Genomic DNA, 19,310 nt, shown 5'->3' on the forward strand with positions numbered 1-19,310 from the left:
GGGAACTAGTACTTCCCGGGATTTGGAAGCTATGCTTCTATGAATGCAGCCTAAAAGAGCCTTTGCCTTTTTTGCAGCCACATCACATGGTTGGCTCATATTCAGCTTGTGATCGACAACAATTCCAAGATCCTTCTCGCTTGTAGTGTTGTTGAGCCACGTATCCCCCATCCTGTAACTGTGCATTTGGTTTCTTTTTCCTAGGTGCAGAATTTGGCATTTCTCCCTATTAAATGTCATTCTGTTGTTTTCTGCCCAGCGCTCCAGTCTATCCAGATCACTTTGAATTTTGTTTCTGTCTTCCAAAGTATTAGCTATCCTGCCCAATTTGGTGTCATCTGCAAATTTGATCAGCATTTCCTGCACCTCCTCCTCCAAGTCATTAATACAAATGTTGAAGAGCACTGGGCCCAGGACTGAGCCCTGCGATACCCCACTCATTACCTCTCCCCAGTTTGAGAAGGTCCCATTGATAAGCACTCTTTGAGTCCGATTCTGTAGCCAACTGTGGATCCACTGGATCGTTGTTTCATCTAGCCCACTTTAAGCTAGTTTGCTCATCAGGATATCATGGGGCACTTTGTCGAAAGCTTTGCTGAAGTCGAGGTATATGATGTCTACAGCATTCCCATGGTCCACAAGGGAGGTTACTTGATAAAAAAAATGAGGTCATATTCGTCTGGCAGGACTTGTTTTTGACAAATCCATGTTGGCTTCGAGTAATCGCGGCATTGTTTTCAAGGTGCTTCCAGATGGATTGCTTTATCATCTGCTCCAGAATTTTCCCAGGGATTGATGTCAGACTGACTGGTCTGTAGTTCCCAGGTTCCTCCTTTTTACCCTTTTTGAAGATAGGGACAACATTAGCCCTCCTCCAGTCGTCTGGCACTTCCCCCGTCCTCCATGATTTCTCAAGGATAATAGACAGCAGTTCTGAGAGTTCTTCTGCCAGCTCCTTTATTACTCTAGGATGCAGTTCATCTGGCCCTGGAGATTTGAACTCATTCAAATTAATTAGGTGTTCCTTGACCGTATGCCTATCGATCTCAAGCTGCAATCCTGCCCCTTCAGCCTGTACTTCACCTTTGCCAGGGGGACCCTCTTTTGGGAGAAGACTGAGCCAAAGTAGGAATTGAGCACCTCTGCCTTTTCTTTGTCATCTGTTATCGTTTTGCCATCCTTATTTAATAGCTGAACCACCATTTCTTTCCTCTGCCTTTTACTATGCACGTAGCTGAAGAAAGACCTTTTGTTGTTTTTAGCAGCCCTCGCTAATCTCAGCTCATTCTCAGCTTTAGCCTTCCTGACACCATCCCTGCAATTCTGTGCTACCTGCCTGTACTCTTCCTTTGTTACTTGGCCTTCTTTCCACTTCCTATATGTGTCCTTTTTTGTTTTCAGGTCATCCCTAAGCTTTTTGTGAAGCCACATTGGCTTCTTCTGTTGTCTTCCACCTTTTCTTCTTGTTGGAATTGTTTGTGATTGTGCTTTGAGAATTTCCTTTTTTTAAAGCTCCCACCCATCTTGGACTCCTTTTCTTGTTAGCGTCGCTTGCCATGGGAACTTACTGATCATTGTTCTGAGTTTATTAAAATCAGCTTTCCTAAAATCCAGGGTACGCGTTTGGCTACACTCGGCTTTTACTTCCCTTAGAACCAAGAACTCAAGTACATGGTCGCTTTCCCCCAGAGTTCTGTAACTGCTACTTTATCCACTAAGTCATCTCTGTTGGTTAGGATCAAATCAAAGATAGCCAATCCTCTAGTTCCTTCCTCTACTTTCTGTAGGAGGACGTTATCCGCCACACAAGTCAGGAATTTCCTGGAGGGGCCATGTTTTGCAGAATTTGTCTCCCAACAAATATTGGGGAAATTGAAGTCCCCCATTACTACTACATCATGCGTCCTTAAAACATTGGCTATTTGCTTTTCAAAAGTTTCATCCTCGAACCTCAGCTTGATGGAGTTCTGTGGCATATACAATTCTATTTGCATCTGCAAGCCAAGCACCAGGCTGTTCCCCAAACTCCAGGAATTGGGGGGGGGGGTTTTCTAGAAATTGTTCAAGTTATGGCCAAACGTGCACAAATTACAGCTGGTTTTGCATATATTATACAAATTCAGCCATAATTTGCATAATTTCTGCAAATTTGGCCATCATTTGTGCAAATTGCAGAACCTTCCCAAAATATGCACAAAATTCCCAGACTATCCACAAACTGGCCTGACTTGCTGCAGCTCGAATAGGGCACCACAGCAGGAACTGAAACAAAGTCTGGGGGGCTGAGCCTAGGAAAACTCATCAAACTTCACCCTGTAAACAGATTTCTCCGACATCCCTAAAAAAGGCCCCTGCAGTGTTCCCAATGGTGCAAGGTGCTCTCCACCAGTTTCTCCTGGTGGAATGCCTTGGAAGCAATATGATGTGATGTGATATTGCATCCATCCCAAGGCATTGCATGAAGGACAACCAGTGGGAAACAGAAGAGAGAGCGCCTTCGGCCACCGTGAGCAGGATGGGCCACTTTTTCTTAGAGAAATAAGGGGAATATGCTTTGCAACCTCATACGGGTAAGTTAAGTGACAATCCTCCCCCTGAGAATTTCAGAGACATTTCTCTCCCACACACACCATTTCAAGGGGGCCTAGAGTCACCCCCAACTGGCCATCAAATGGTCAATAAAGAGCTGGCTGAAAATTTTGGCACAGCTAAAATAAATAAATAAATAAATAAAAAACCTTGGTCACCTTATCAGAATAGTAGGTCACCTCCTGATAAGTATATACAGTTTTGACAAGGCTCCCATGAAAGCTACCAAATTCACACAAACACACACTTTCACAGTAAGACAAATGGTCTAGTGAATGTAGAGGAAGAATATTCAGCCCTGCTCTAGTGGCCTGTAAACGTGAGTCCTCTACTATTCTTCTAAGGCAGCAGGTAGCAATGTGGTGCAGTGGGTGGATGGTGGGTTAAGGATGTGAGAAATTCTGTTGAAGTTCCTGCGCCCCCTTGCACCTAATTAAATAATGTTGAGTAAATTGTACCTCAGCTGACTTGCCTTACAGCATTGTTGTGAGGATAAAATAGGACAGCCCTATATACAGTGCCTGAAACTCCTCAGTGGAAGGAGCAGGCGATGTGATGCGGGGAGGGGGGGCAATTCATTTGGTTCACATTTTAATGCAAACATAGCTAATTTTGCCCTTTCAAACCAATATGCAATCAAAAATAAATTATCCTTCAAAATTTGTGCTTCTCTGAATTGTGCAAGGGAGTTCTCCAATCAAAAAATGTTAATTATATATTTCTGAAAATAATGCTTAAAATGCATTATATTATGAAAAATGTTTGCAGAAATGTGTATCGTAGGCAAAATTGCATACAAAAATGCATGTATTCAGAGAAAAGTGCTGGAAGATGTGTATGCATTTTCATGAGAATACTATTTTAAAAATTCTCAAAGTTTGGGATGAATCAAATTTAAAACTTGGGGGAAAATTGAGAGAGAGAGAAATGGAGAGAAAGTGTAATTGACGAATGTGTCCATCCCTAGACAGACAGAACTGGGAGACTAATAATAAATAAATAGCATTGTTATTGCTGTTAAAACAGAACATATACCCAATGATGTGGCTATTGATTGATGCAGTAGCTTGGGAGAAGATAGTCACACTTACAACTTATTGCCAAATTATTCAGTTTACAGGTTCTGGAGAAAGAATGCCCTTAAGTAATGTACAATTGCCGAAATATCTGTCTTGGAGTTACTTGGATGTAAAATGGGATATGCAACAATACGTTGCAGGATGGGGTGGTCCTGTTCAGGGTTTTAGACAGTCAGCTATGTCCTCTTCCAGGATACTCCATTCCATTCCCTACCCCCAGTTTCCCATTTTTTTTCCCACCATTCAACAGTCAGCCAGCATTCCATCCCCACTGAACATGCCCAGTCCGTTCCCATTATGGTTTTATTGACTAATTTTTTTTCTACTTCTGCAAATGTTGGGGAACCACCAAGCCTGATGAGAACTCCCTCTTGTGCATGGATGGCGCCATTTTGGTTACGTAAGGATGGGTATGTGGAGAATTGAGTTCATTATTAGTATATATGATAGCAGTAGCTTCCGCAAGTATCTTCCACAAAACCTGAACATCTCAGAAAGGCTCTGCCAATGATATCATCACAGATGTAATGCTGAACAGTATCAAAGCTCAAGAAGTCTTAAAAGGTTGGAGCCTCAAGTCAGAAGAGTGACAAGCTGCTTTGCAGCCTGAGTTCTCCAGAGAGTGATAAGGAGATGCTGAGGTTCTGAGAATGATTGACAGCTGGGGAACAGCTAAAGCCTGGAAGAGAGGCAAAAGGAAAGCAAAAGGAAAATGAATATATAAAGAAGGAAAACCTACAGGAGGCAGAGGACAGTGAAAATGAATTCGTGTACCATAGAAACTACTAAGAAAATGGGTTGCCCGTCACAAATAGGCCAGCTTGAAGCAGTGGTGCTCAGATTCCTAAATGGAAATAAATAAGAACAAGAAGAAACTGGAGGACATAGTATTGACTAAAAAGTGGCCCTGATGAATTGGGCAGCAACTTGCTTTAATTATTTTGCATTTTAATTATTTTAAATTATTTTGAACTTCCATTATTTTTGAATTCACAGCATACAAAAACTGTGAATGCCAAGTGCCAAACTAAGAGGCATTCTCCTTTCACTCACATGCAGAAGGAATGCCTCTTCTGAGATTATGCCTCCTATTTAGTTGTGCATCATCTAAAAACAAAGTATGCTTCTTGCTTCATAAATACTATTTTAACTTTTTTACCCATGGGCAAATTTGAATGATAGATAAATCAATTAATCAACCAAGATTTGCATGATTTAAATAGATTTTTGAAAATCCACTTTCAGTCCTATTACTATCCAATCATTTGTCCATTTTATTAATTCCATAGTATCATTAACAATATATCAATAAAATAAAATAGATTATATAGCTATAATCAGATACCTAAAGTTACAGAGAAATATTGGGTTGGATCTGTGGATCTGTCTTCCACAAGAGGAAGGGCTGCACTTGCGAAAGGTCCCTTTGCCCTGGGAAAGAGGGGACAGGTAAGACCACTTCCACCAGCCCAGTTGCTCACACTTAAATCTGGAGCCAACCCATTATATTTAAAAATGCATGCACTACAACAGAGACAAGGGCTCCCTTACTCCTAGTTTTATTATTCATTTTTGATAAAATTGTATAAAAGAGGTCTAGAATCTATGGCACACTGGAGAGCCAGTGTGGGGTAGTGGTTAGAGTGTTGGACTAAGCTCAGGAGATCCAGGTTCTAGTGCCCACTCAGCCATGAAGCTCACTGAGTGACTTTGGGCCAGTCACTGACTCTCAGCCTAACCTACCTCACAGGGCTGTTGTGAGTATAAAATGGAGAAAAGGAGGACTATGTAAGCCACCTTGAGTTCCTCGCAAGAGGAAAAAAGGCAGGATATAAATGATAATGATAATGATAATAATACCTTGGAACTAGCAAGTTCTGACATCAGAGCAGCTCCTCACAATTAGTTGAGCCACTCTCCAACTCTTGAGATAAGCACCTGTTTCCAACACTGAGCATGAAGTATCTAAGCTATGACAATCATGTAATCAATCAATTCCTCTTTATTTATTCATTTCATTTCATTTCTATACCTCCCAATAGCTGAAGCTCTCTGGGTGGTTCACAACAATTCACAAAAATTACAAACCACAGATACAACATTATAATAAAACATAGTATAAAGCTTTTAACGTAGAAAATTTAAAAAAATTTAAATAGCTAAAAACTATTTCAGTAAACTATTTCAATACTAGTCCTGTTCAAGACAGCTGAGATAAATGCCCCATCATATGCCATTAAATGCCTGGTTGTAGAGGACAGTCTTAACTTGTTGCTGAAAAGATTACAGTGTCCATCAGAGGGCCTCAAGTCGGGGGGGGGGCATGATTGAGAAGGCCCTCTCCCTTGTTCCCACCTTCTGAGCCTCCCTCAAAGGAGGCACTCAGAGGAAGGCCCCAGATGTTGGTCGCAGTGTCTGGGTAGGTTCATGTAGGGAGAGACGCTCCATCAAGTATTGCAGTCCCAAGCCATTTTATATAAGCTATATATAATTTGTTGCAGTCCACGAGGGCTTTATAATGAAAATTACTTCCATATTTATCATTTAACTTTAAAAAAAATACAGTTGAAAACACATGCAACAAAAAGCATCAACACCTCTTAATAATATCCTTTAGCCAATGCACAATGTCTCCATATGTACATGAAATAAAGTTGGGAAAGGAGCTCTTCAGTCTGGCTCAGGTTTGTTTTGAGCCCCCAGCCCAGCCCACAAAATGGGGGCGGGGGCCTAAAAAAAGTTCTGGAGACAAACTGAGGACTTGGAAGGTATTGCCACCTGCCATCACCACCTCACCATTCCCCTGCCCAGCACCCAAGCACACTCCCTCCCCTCCTCTCCCCCCTTACCTTCATAGCAAGAAAGGCAGTGATGGACAAGACACAAAAGGGAGGCTTCATTTTTTTCTCCCTCCCCCTGCCTCTCTCCACCCTCCCTTCTCCACTGACACCCAGTAACACTGGCTGACCTGCTTGAGCATGGTGGACTCTGAGAGGTGCAGTTTGTTCAAAAGGAGCTGTTGAATCTGCCACCCCTCCCAGAGCCCACCACACCCAGCATCACTCACTCTGATTTGGGAGTCAGTGAGGGCAGTGGGGAGAACAGGACTTCCTCTCCCAAGTGCTTGGGTTTGGAATGCTTGGGGGAGAAAGTCTGGGGGCTAGAGGCTCCTCATTTAAAGTCAGACCTCCAGGGTTTGATGCCAAGCCATGCTTGGGAGAACCCCCATGACATATCCACCATGAAACCTCTTCTTGCAACTGCCTTTGCCAGATCTGACCATGTGTCTCTGTTACTTTGTTTAGTTGGTGAGAATGATATGCATGAAGAGCATCTCACAGACACAGTCTAGAGCAGGGGTGCAGAACTTCAGGCATGGGGACCAAATTCAACCAGGCTGGTGTCCCACTCTGGCTCTCCAAGGTTCCCCACATGGCCACACCCTCTTCACCTGGACCTACCCCCTTTCCTCCAACTGCTGATCATTTGCTGGTTTCCCTGTTTCTGTGTGGTTCTTTCCCCATTCAAAAGGTTGAAATGCCTCCCATGAGGCTTAGTTAGTGGCTTAAGAGCTTTAAGCTAAAATATACCAGTATTTTCACCCCACCCCTTTTGCCTTCAGCCATGCCCACCACTGGAACGCAGCCCCCGAGAGCAGCATATAAGAGCTAGAAATAGCCAGGCCAAGGAGGATTGCAGCTGGGTGCCTGGAAACGGAATTCAGGAAGGAGGGAAAGGAAAGCTGAGTGTGGAAGCCTGAAGTCAAGAACCCCGAGCTCCATGCCAAGTGCCAGGGCCGGCCCAAAACATTTTGCTGCCTGAGGCAAAGGACAAGATGGCACCTTATTCCATTCCAAGTACAAAAGCTGCCTGGACTGGCAGATGAATCTGTCTTCAATGCTAATGATGGGAACTTGAGGGCAGCACGCTAACTTAGGGGGCACAGAGTAGGCTGCAAGGCACACAGTTCCCTCTGTGAACACCTTGCTGCTGCCCCACAGCAACTGCCACCTGAGGTGACTGCCTCACCCTGCCCAATGGTAGGGCTGGCCCTGCCAAGTGCATGTGCAATCCATGCAGCCCTTAATGAAAGAACTTTGAAAAGAAGAATGAAAGTACATGCTACAGGTTAGTAATTGAAAATCAGAGCAAGTTGGTGCCAAAAGTATATTTTCAGCTTTAAAGAAAGCCTTGTTTATATGTGCTTTCATCCAAGCCATTGACCAGGAATTGTGTGTGCGGTTAGTTACGCAGGCAAGAAAATCCCTGAGTAATTTCAGAGTCACAAACAGAGAAAGCACAAATTAGGCATGACTCTCGTAACATATGGCTAACCTTGCTTTAAAGTGAACGGCCTCTGTATTGATCAGTAATGAAATGGAGATATCTATATCATCGTCTGGGCACATAAAAAGACAGCTGGCTAATTAATTATCAAGATACAGTATAAAGTCATGTAGCCATTCTTGTGGGTATTCCAGCAAGTTCTTTCATTCTTTCAGTGTAACATTGTCAGGGATTCTTAGGTTTTGAGACTAGGACCTAACCTAGTGCGTTCTGGAGGACTGCATGTGTCCATACCTCAATACCTTTGGGATCATCCACCTAAATAAGAAGGGAACATCTGTAAAATTGTGCCTCCCATTCCAGGAGGATATCATGGTCTATGGTAGTGGAAGCCACTAAGTAGGGATGTCAGAGAATTCCACCACGGATCTCGGTGAGGCCGAATGCCAGTGCATCCGTGGCAGAACGAAGCCCCCGCCCCTCCCAACCCACGAAAGGTGCACGGAATGGAGCACTTACCTGCTGCTGTCTGCACTTACTTGCGAAGATTCACTTCTTCATCATAGCCATGATAGGCTACGTAAATACTTAAGTAGCCTATCACGGCTAATGCAGGGACGCCTTTTGCGTCCTTGCGGAGGCCGTGATAGGCTACGTAAGTATTTACGTAGCCTATCACGGCAAGCCAAAAAAAAAACCACAGCGTATGCAAATGGTGGCGGCTATGGCGGCCACCATTTGCGTTCCCTATTTTTAGCTGTTTTAGCCTACGTAAATATGTACGTAGGCTATTACGGTGAAAAAAACGGGACCGCAAATAGCGTAGTCAGCACTATTTGCGTTCCTTTTTTTCCCACCGTAATAGCCTACGTAAATATTTACGTAGGCTAAAATGGGGGGGGGGACGCAAATGGCGCCCACTACGCTATTTGCGTTCCCGTTTTTTTCGCCGTAATAGCGTACGTAAATATTTACGTAGGCCAAAACGGCTAAAAATAGGGAACGCAAATGGCGGCCGCTGTAGCTGCCGACATTTGCTTATGCTGTTTTGGGGGTGGGGCTTGACGTGATAGGCTACGTAAATACTTATGTAGCCTATCACGGCAGCTTTGCAGGATGCAAATGGCAGCCGCTACGGCGGCCAGCATTTGCATCTGCAGCAGCCCGTCCGCGGCCGGAACTCTGGCTGCAGACAGCCCTGGCCGGCAACTCTGTGGAGCCATTGCAGAGCGGAGCCAGCCCAGGGAGGATTCCGGGGGGAGGGACAGAGCGCCTCCCCCCCACCGCGAATCCAAGCTGCGAAAAGGTAAGTGACTTTCGTACATCCCTACCACTAAGAGATCCAGGAGCATCAACAGGGTCATGCTCCCCCTGTCTCTTCCAAGGCATAGGTTATCAAGCAGGGTGACCAAGGCAGTTTCATTGCCAAAACTAGGTCTAAAGTGTGATTGAAATGGATCCAGAAGCTCAGTCCCAGAGTTCTTGAAGTTACACAGCAACCACATGCTTGCACATCTTCCCTCGGAAGAGGATGTTAGCAACTGGTGAATAAGCAACTGCCCTCTTTTTCAAGTAAGCATTCACCACTTCTTGGACCTAGTCAGTCAGTTTCTCTCTGCTTGATGTAGTGAGCCAAGAAGAGAAAAGGTCAAGTATGCATTTGGTGGGCCGCAACTGTTCAAAATGCTTGTCTGTGTCCTCAGGCTTCAACAACTGAAATTCACCCACCGGTATAGGTCCAGATGGGCTTCTGGACACCTCCACGGACCAACCTGACCCAAGTGTAGCATCACGGTTGTGGCAGGTATGCGTTATTTTATCTTCAAAGTGCCTTGTGAATGTCTCAGCATGCCTTCAAGGGTTTCTTCACATCTCCAAACAGGGCAGATTTCAGGATGCTCAAAACCACTTGGAAGACACTGTGAGGACTCAATGATGGCTGAGAAGTAGTGCCACCATTTGCCGCCATCACCACAGTGTAGGCTTGATAATGAGCTGTTGGTGTTTGGACAGGCTCAGAGTATGTTTTCCATCACTTGTGTTCTAGCCATCTACTGCTTCCTTTATTACCCTCAACTCCACTCTATGCTAAGGAGCTCACCAGGCTGTGCCCAAGGACAGAGGGAAGGGGATGGATCCAATGGATCCACATATCTATGGGAGACCTACAAATGTATAGGGCTCTAAATCACAGACTTCTTGATCTGTATTAGGAGTGTGCAGTGACCACAAGGTTCAATTTGGATCCCAATTCAGAGCTTCAGAAAATGGCCCAATTTGGTTTGGATTGATTCTGAGGCTGCCTGCTTTGACTCTGATACCGAATGCAGGTTGAAATTCAGCATCCTATGCCATGCATCCCATTGACTATCATGGGGAAAAAAAATAAAAAGCTATATCATGTTCTTTCTTTGCCAGAAAGTTGCAGGCATAGTAGCTCCTTAGGAGTGGATTAACCCTGCCAAATGCCAGGAAAAAAAACATGCAGGGATTTTTGCAGTACATGCCATTAGAGTTTGATTTATTTTATAGGAACTGACAGTTAGTCTCAGGGATAGTTGGCCCTTCTAAGGGGATTGGGCCTACCAAGTTTCAGATGAATAGATGCAGGGATTTTTGTGCAAGAGCAGCATTTACATTTTGAAAATATCCAAAAAGGATACACTTATCCCTCTGCATTTCTTGTAGACAGGTGCCCTAAAAATGATAGATAGTGTAGTAATGGCCCTAAGAAAGAACTACAGTCTCCCAGCAGCACCTTCTTGAACTGGCTGCCCAAGTACACGAAGAACCACTGTAAAACAGCGCCTCCAACTCCCAGTTCAGACAGCCTCCCTAGAAAGATACAATGGTTGATGGTATCGAAACCTGCTGAGCAGTCTAGGTCAACCAACACGGATTTACTTCCCCTGTCTTTTGATACTTTTATTGTACGTGTGTGTGTGTGTGTGTATGTGTGTGTGTGGTTATGTTGTTGTTGCTGCTGCTGTTGTCTGGTGGGAAGAGCAATCCTATGGCCACTAGACACTGTCTAGACAGCCATAGGATTTTTCAGTTTCTGGGAATGGAGGTCATCCGATCTCAGTTCCTAGTAACCATTTTATTTATTTATTATTTATTTATTTATTCATTTCATTTCTATACCGCCCAATAGCCGAAGCTCTCTGGGCAGTTCACAAAAATTAAAACCAAACAGCACACAATAAAACAATTTAAAATATATAGAACGTTAAAACCACAATATAACAATGCAACCACAATAAAACCTAGCAGCAGTGCAGGAGTTTAAAATACAGACTTAAAACAGCAAAGCTAAACTAAACCATGCTCCCCACCCCCTCCTCCTCATGGTTCGTTCCACACTGCTGCCATCTCCATGCTCATAAATAGAGCATGGAGAGGGTGAAATGGGGTGTTCCCGGGGGCAGGGAGGGGAGGAGGCCACAGGAGCTATGTTAGACAGCTTCCTATCCAGTCTCCAGGCCCCTTCCCTCCCCCTCCCTGAAGCCGCAGCTAGACACACAAAAACACATGTCTAGCCAAGAATGCAAAGGAATCCCCTCCTCTGTGCTCCTTCCACCCTGCATAAGAGAGCTGGTAGCCTCCGAGTTCAAGGGCGACCGACTATCTCGATAGGACTGCGCCCTTAATGATTGTAAACCACTCAGGTTTAGGGATGCTGGAGAAATTCGAGATGGAGTAAAATGAGCTCGAATTTCTAAGAATCTGACTGAGGAATCTGCTGAGAAGCGACCCCCTCAGGCCACGCAGAGTCCGTGGACTTTCGGATATTTGTTTGTTTGTTTTTACTTTCCCAAAATTTACCTTTTTACTAAGGTAAATTATATATAATTGTTACGAAACTTCTTACAGAATTATTTGTATATTTTTCCGCATGACAGGGGGAAAAATCTGCATCCGTCTTTGAGCAGACAATGGAACAGAAGGTGCCTGACAGTCTGCAAAATGCAGATGGAGCAGATGTTACACAGTCCATACATCCCTACTCATGATATTTGCCAGTTTGGCAGTATACATATCCAACAAATCAATAAATGAATAAAGTAAAGGACTGAATCTGGCAAGCCTTTCACCGGGGGGGGGGCTAAAATTGCCTCTTTCCCTCGGAACTGCATAGGGGAACATCACTATTTTCCTCTGCTTTAGGGAACTGTTGCCATATGCCCTACCCATATCTCAGGCCAATGTGTATGTCTGCCTGGCAACCGACAAACACATGTTATGCTAAATAAAGATTTGGGAATGACTTCGGGCATAGTGACCAATGGCCAGCACCAGTCCTTAGACCAGCCTTCCCAAACCTGGTGCCTTCCAGATGTTTGGACTACAACTACCGGGATTCCTGACCACTGCCTGGTGCCTTCCAGATGTTTGGACTACAACTACCGGGATTCCTGACCACTAGCTATGTTGGCTGGGGATGATGGGAGGGTTGAAGTCCAAAACATCTGGAGGGCATCAGTTTGAGGAGCATTGCCTTAAACTCTCCAAGTCCACCTTTAGGTGGGCATTCTGCTCCTTATTATTACGTAATTCCCAAAGACGTTTTAATCCTAAAGTTAGACAGGAGGGGGAAACAGAGACAACAGTGGAAGGTAAGAGTAGGGATGTACGAATCCCTTACCTGGCTCTGTGCAGGGGGATCTGCGGTGGGGGGGAGGCGCTCTGTCCCTCCCCTGGGAATCCTCCCTGGCCGGCTCCACTCCGCGGCGGCTCCGGGCTGCTGCAGTCGCAAATGGTGGCCGTCGTAGTGGCCGCCGTTTGCGTCCTGCCAGGCTGCCGTGATTGGCTACATAAGTATTTATGTAGCCTATCACGGCAAAGAGCAGGGACGCAAATGGCGGCCGCTACACCGTTTGCACTGCTGCTCTTTCCATGATAGGCTAGGTAAGTATTTATGTAGCCTATCACAGTAAAGGCAGCCATGCAAATGGCGTAGTGGCTGCCATTTGCGTGGCTGCCTTTACCGTGATAGGCTATGTAAATACTTACGTAGCTTATCACGGCAGCCTGGCAGGACGCAAATGGCGGCTGCTATGACGGCCGCCATTTGTGGCCGCAGCAGCCAGCTGAGAGACCAGCCGCCGCCGCTGCCGCATCCGCCCCAGGTAAGCTTTGTCCCGGGGGGTTTCCACGGGGTGGCAGAGGCTGGGAGGCCATTCCGCCATGGGTTTCAGAGGGGTGAATGCCAGTGCATTCGGCCTCACTGAAATCCGTGGCGGAATTCTGCCATCCCTAGGTAAGAGTCAAGTTACATCACAAAAGGCAACTATAACTAAGGATGAAGATGACCAAATGCAGTGATATGTAGAAAGGTTAAATTTTCTGGGTGATGAACAGAACCTCTTTGGGTCTGAACAAAAGTCTTGCTTGGTGTTCATTTTCACAAGCACAACGTACATGACATGCATCAATTTTGCAGTGATTCATACATCCCTTGTTGCGACTTGTGTTTGCATTTCCATTCTGATTATGCTTCCTCTTAACATGTGCAAAGTTGCCATGAATACCCATCAAAAATCAAATGATTTTACAATACCAAACTTCTGTGACAGATACACTTGTTTCTGCTACTCAGATTTCATCATGCTACTCAGACAAGCATACCTTGCTCCTAAGATTCCTGAATCTCTAGGTATTATCCCATTAAATTCACGCATAGCTGGAGAACAGGTGTGTGATTTGGCAATGGAGCAAGACAGAACAGATGTATATTGGCAGCCCCTCTGGATTTCCTTGTTTAATCTCTCTTGTTAAAAGTCTGGTAGTCCCTTGGCTGAAATATTAGTGCTGGTGTTTATCTAGGAGCAAACAAAATACAGATACAGGAGCTCCATTTGAGTCTTTTGTATTCCACCCTTCAATTAAGCGGTGAGGGGCTCTTTCTCCCAGTAGCGTAAGTCATTTAGTCCAGTCCATCCATACTATCCATTGGGATAAGCGGAATCCAGCTCTCCGAGAAATGCGGTCAGATTCCATGACTGCCAATTCTAGAGGGAAAGGGGGTTTGTGGTAAAATCACTGACATTGGGCAGCAAATCCTCTGAGGTGGGTGGACCTGCAGAAGGCCCTGGGCTCAATCCCTGTTATCGCCAAGTACCAATGGGAAGCACCCTTGTCTGAAAGTACCAATGGGAAGTACCAATGGGAAGTACCAATGGGAAGCACCCTTGTCTGAAACCCTGAAGAACTTCTGCCAGTCAGTGTAGACAAGGGATGTGAAACATTTTTGGTCAGGGAAATGAATTATCTCTGAGCAAGAAGTCAGGGGCCACATGCCAGCAGTGGGTGCCCCCCAATTTCCATATGACCTCCCAACATGATTGCCAAAAAACCCTTCACTGATATTACATTAGGGATGTCAAAGAAATCCACAACAGAATCAAACGAATTTGGATTTCTATGAATCTGACTCATGGATTCCACAATGGATAGGCTTTTCCCAAGTTGCGCAGATTCCGCGGACTTGCGACTGGTTGTTGTTGTTGTTGTTGTTGTTGTTGTTGTTACTTTCTAGAATTTCACACAAATGTAGTTGTAGAAAAATACACAAAAATTTTAAAAACACTGGCTGAAAATGTGCATTTCCCCCATAGGCTAAAGCATGAAAATGCACATTGGGGGTGCATTTGGGGGGGGGATTTGCACAGTTTGGGGGATTTGTGTATTTCTGCAAGTGTGAATTTGTGCAAATACAAATTTGCACAGATGCAAATTTGTGCAAATTTGTGAAATTGGAAAATGAAATCCAGTTCTGCCAATGAGCGGAGGGTGGAAAAAAAGGCACCTGACAATCCACAAAGTGCAGATGAAATGGATTTTACAAACTCCGCACATTCCTTACACATCTATTTTCAGTCACACGAAACATACACAGAGATAGAACACATACTCTCCACTCCTGAAATGCTCCCCCAAGTGAGGCAATTAGACTTCTGAAATGCCTCCACTGGAAAGAATGGAGGTTCATTTAAAGCCTGATTCTAGTGGGGGGGGGCATTCAAGAGAATCATAGCATTCAGGGAGTGGAGGGTTAGCCCTTCCCACCCCTGCTCTGCACAGCAATTAGGACTTTTAAGAGCTTCCATTGACACTAATGGAGGGTTTTTAAAAGCCTGATTGCAGTGCAGGGGGGTCAACTTTGAGGGGGAGGGGAAGGTTAGCCCTCCCCTCCTGAGTGCTGTGACACACACGCACATCCCACGTGCGAAAAATCATCCCCACTCCATGCAGCAATTATGCTTTTTAAAAGTTTTAATTGGCACCAATAGAGGCTTAAAAAAAAACTGATTGCAGCATGGGGTGCAGTTTTGCAGGGGGAGATCACAGCATACGGGGGGGGAGGACTAACTCTCCACAGCAGTGACCCCTCCCCCCAAATTTCCCCTGTGTTGCGATTTGGTTTTTAAAAAGGAGAGGAGGTGGAGCTTGGAGAAGAGCCAGCGGGCTGGATGGGGCAGCCCCAAAGAACATATCCAGCTGTGGGCTACGGGGTCCACATATCTGGTGTAGATGGTCCACCACAAGATGGCCCAGTGTTCTAATCCAGGATAAGGCAGCCTCCACGTTGCTGGGCTAGAGAGTGCCAAAGTATTACAGAGCCTGATCTCTCCTGAGAGGGCCAGTTTATATGGCAAAAAAAGCCAAGGGCTGTGCCCTGTCCATGACCACCTTGAACAGATGTGTCAGGTGACCTTTTCCATGATTGTCAGAGCCTGTGTGTGTTTCCAGAGTCATGATGCATTTTTCACATCTTCTTTTTCCATGTAAAGGTTACTTTTCTTGTGTTAGCTTAAAAACACCTCTCTTGAAGATGTTGTGGTCGGAGTTGCAAAATGGTTATTTCCAAGGCGATTCTGATCATTGTTTTCATGGCTGTTTTGTGATGGAAGTAAGGATTTCCAGGAATAGAGTAAGGAACTTGGTCTGTTGTATGAATGGGAAATGATCTCTCCCCTTGGGACTAATTCACAAATCTCAACTTTGTAGCAGACAATATGGAAGAATCAAACATTTTCTCACACACACACACACACACACAAAGAAAAATGATGATTATGCCTTAAATACTTGCATAGTGTCAGAACTGAAGGTTGGGCAGCCATGGATGTATGACTCTTGAAGCACAAGGACCAGCAGAATGGGACAAGAACTCAGAGTTAGAGGCTGGGCAGGTGCAGAAGAGAGGCCAGGCAGGGCCAAAAGGGCAGGCTGGGAAATAGGCAATAAAGCTAGGAAGTGCAGTGGCCAAAGAATGCACCTGAAGATGTCTATAGAATATGACTTCCCCAAAGTCCCAGGCCTGACCCAGAAGCATTTATACCAAGCAAGGCAAGACACAGAAGTATTTATATCTAGGGATGGCACAGGCACTCAGCTGAGTCCAGGTCAGGAGTCCAATAGATCCCCACACACACACACACACTTGTGCCTCTGGGCTGCACCCACCAAGCTGCTGCCCTTGCTCATGCCCCTCTGTGCTCACTGAGCTGTCCACACCTACCCTGAGCCATTTCCCACTGTCACCACTTTGCAAAAGAATTGGGTCATTTATGCCTGTAATATTGCATAGATGGGGCCTTTATGGCCACTATGTACACCAATATTAAATTTACGGAAGTTCCTGAGTTGTCTTTTTTTCTCAAAATGGCGACCACGGGAACAACGGGTACTTGCAAACAGCTCAGGATAGGTGTGGGCAGCACAGGGAGCATAAGGGGGTGCATGAGGAGATCTGGGGCCACAAGTGGGGGCAGCAGCTGAGTGGGCACCCAGAGAACCCAGACGGGGGGGAGGTATCCATCCATCCCTATTTATACCAGGCAAGGGGAAGGGGGGTGATCAATAGGCTTCCTGGATGGGTGGATCTATGCATGTATTCGTATTGTCGCATTTGTATTGGTTTTATTATGTGGCGCTTTTTTGTTTTGTTGTGTTTTGTTTTGAGCTGCTCTGAGCCTAATGGGAAAGCCCTCTAAAAATGACTAACAGCAGCAACAACAACAATAATAGAAAAGAAATACAGTTGTTTCACATTTCTCTTCGCAGCCTAGAGTGGTTCAACACAAAGAGCAGCAGAACAGAAACTGGGAGAAGCCCTCTGTGTCAAGACCTATGTGGGATGACACTCCTCTTTTAGAAGCAAGTTTAAAGATCCAGTGGTGGCAATGATTCTCATTAGAGCTGTGCACAAATGGCATCTCGAAATTCTCCACCATACTTGTGAGCAGATAAATTTGGGAGTAGGGATGTACGAAAGTCACTTACCTTTTCGCAGCTTGGCTTCGCGGTGGGAGGGAGGCGCTTCGCTTTTCCCCCCGAAGTTCAGGTGAAGGGGGAGAGGCTTCCCGCCTCGCCCGGCCGAAATTCAGGCTGGGGAGAAGCGCCCCGTCTCCCCGGCCGTGAAACAAAAAGTTAAAAAAAAAGACCTACGTAGCCTATCACGGCTAGATTTCCAAAGTCAGCCGTGATAGGCTACGTAAATCGTCACGTAGCCTATCACGGGTGACTTTGAAAAAAAAAAAAGCGCGTACGCAAATGGCGGCGGCCCATGGGCGCCGCCATTTGCGTTCCTTATTTTGGCACGTCTAGTCTACGTAAAGATTTACGTAGACTACGGCGAAAATAAGGGCAACGCAAATAGCGTGCCCTTATTTTCGCCGTAGTCTACGTAAATCTTAACGTAGACTAGACGTGCCAAAAGAAGGAACACAAATGGCGGCGCCCATGGGCCGCCGCCATTTGCGTACGCGCTTTTTTTTTTTCCAAAGTCACCCGTGATAGGCTACGTGATGATTTACGTAGCCTGTCATGGCTGACTTTGGAAATCTAGCCGTGATAGGCTACATAAATCGTTACGTAGCCTATGCACGGGTGTTTGTTTGTTTTTTTTACTTTAGGGGGGGTTTTTTGTCGGGAGACCGGCCACCACCCCCGCCCGTGACCAAACGCCGCCGAACCGCTGCTGGGAACCACTGCCGGGAGGGACATTCGCCAAAGGTAAGTCCCGTCCCGGGGGGGGCGGCGGGGAGAGAATTTCACCATCGATTTCGGGGGGCCGAATGCATTGGCACTTGGCCCCCTGAAGATTCGGGGAGAAATTCTCCGCCATCCCTATTTGGGAGACAATTTCATTGAATTTCTCCAGAGGGAGGAGAAATTCTCAACAGTTTCTCCCAGGCAGGGTTCTCCATTGCCAGGGCTTGTAGCACAGCTTCTTTCTTTTTTGGTAAGCGTTGGTGGGGGCCATGGGGGTTGTGCTGCAAGAGCGTCAACTGTCAGGCAGGCAGGACCCCAATTTGCATCCAGTGCAATGCAGGTGGAGGAGGTGTTGTGTCCATCTCCAGGGATGAGGTGGAGTTAGTGCCCTGCCAAAATTAGTCCTCCAATTTTCTGAAAGTTTTCTCTCCCCATTCTCTTCCATTGTTCTGCCTCATTCAGGATGTTTTATGGTTTATTTCTGAGGTGTTTTTGAGCTTACCTAATCACAGCTAGCCTCCCAGGCTCCCTGCATATCCTGATTTGAAAAAGCCCTATGGAAGAAATTACTTCTGGTGCCTTAAACTGGGGTTTAGTTCAAGGGTAGGAAGCTGAGGAGGCTACAGGCTGCCGTGGAGATGATTGTACAATGAAAAACAGGACACACATGCTTACTCCTTGGCCATCTCCTAAGTAAGGTAAGCCCAAGAAACTCAAACCCAACCCATGAGAATTTATCTGAAATTTCTTCACCATTGAATTTCTTTTTGAAACCAATGTCTCTTCTATCAAATTGAATGAGAATGGTAAAAAAAAATGTGGGAGAAATTTCAGCACAGCACTAATTCTCATGTGGCAGCTATAGCTTCCCCACCACCACCATCACCACCACCACCATCACCACCACCTATGTCTTATACCCCAGTTGCACCCTTTCCTGCTGGGATACAAGGATATAGCCAATGTGATACAGGCCTTGGTACTAGGGGTGAACGAAAGTCACTTACCTTTTCTCGCAGCTTTTTCGCGGTGGGAGGGAGCGCTTCGCTGCTCCCCCCGCGAAGTTCAGGCCGGGGGGGGAGGCTTCCCGCCTTGCCCGGCCGAAATTCAGGCCCGGGGGGGAGGCTTCCCGCCTCGCCCGGCCGAAATTCAGGCCGGGGAGGAGGCTTCCCGCCTCGCCCGGCCGCGAACACGAAAGTAAAAAAAAAAAAAAAAAAGTCCCCTGATAGGCTACGTGACGATTCACGTAGCCTATCACGGCTAGATCTGGAAAGTCAGCCGTGGTAGGCTACGTGAATCATCACGTAGCCTATCCCGGGTGACTTTAAAAAAAAAAAGCGCGTACGCGAATGGCGG

Source organism: Heloderma suspectum, chromosome 5 (genome assembly GCF_057233095.1).
Source record: "Heloderma suspectum isolate Gila_16-S chromosome 5, 16-S_ref, whole genome shotgun sequence".
Taxonomy (NCBI): domain Eukaryota; kingdom Metazoa; phylum Chordata; class Lepidosauria; order Squamata; family Helodermatidae; genus Heloderma; species Heloderma suspectum.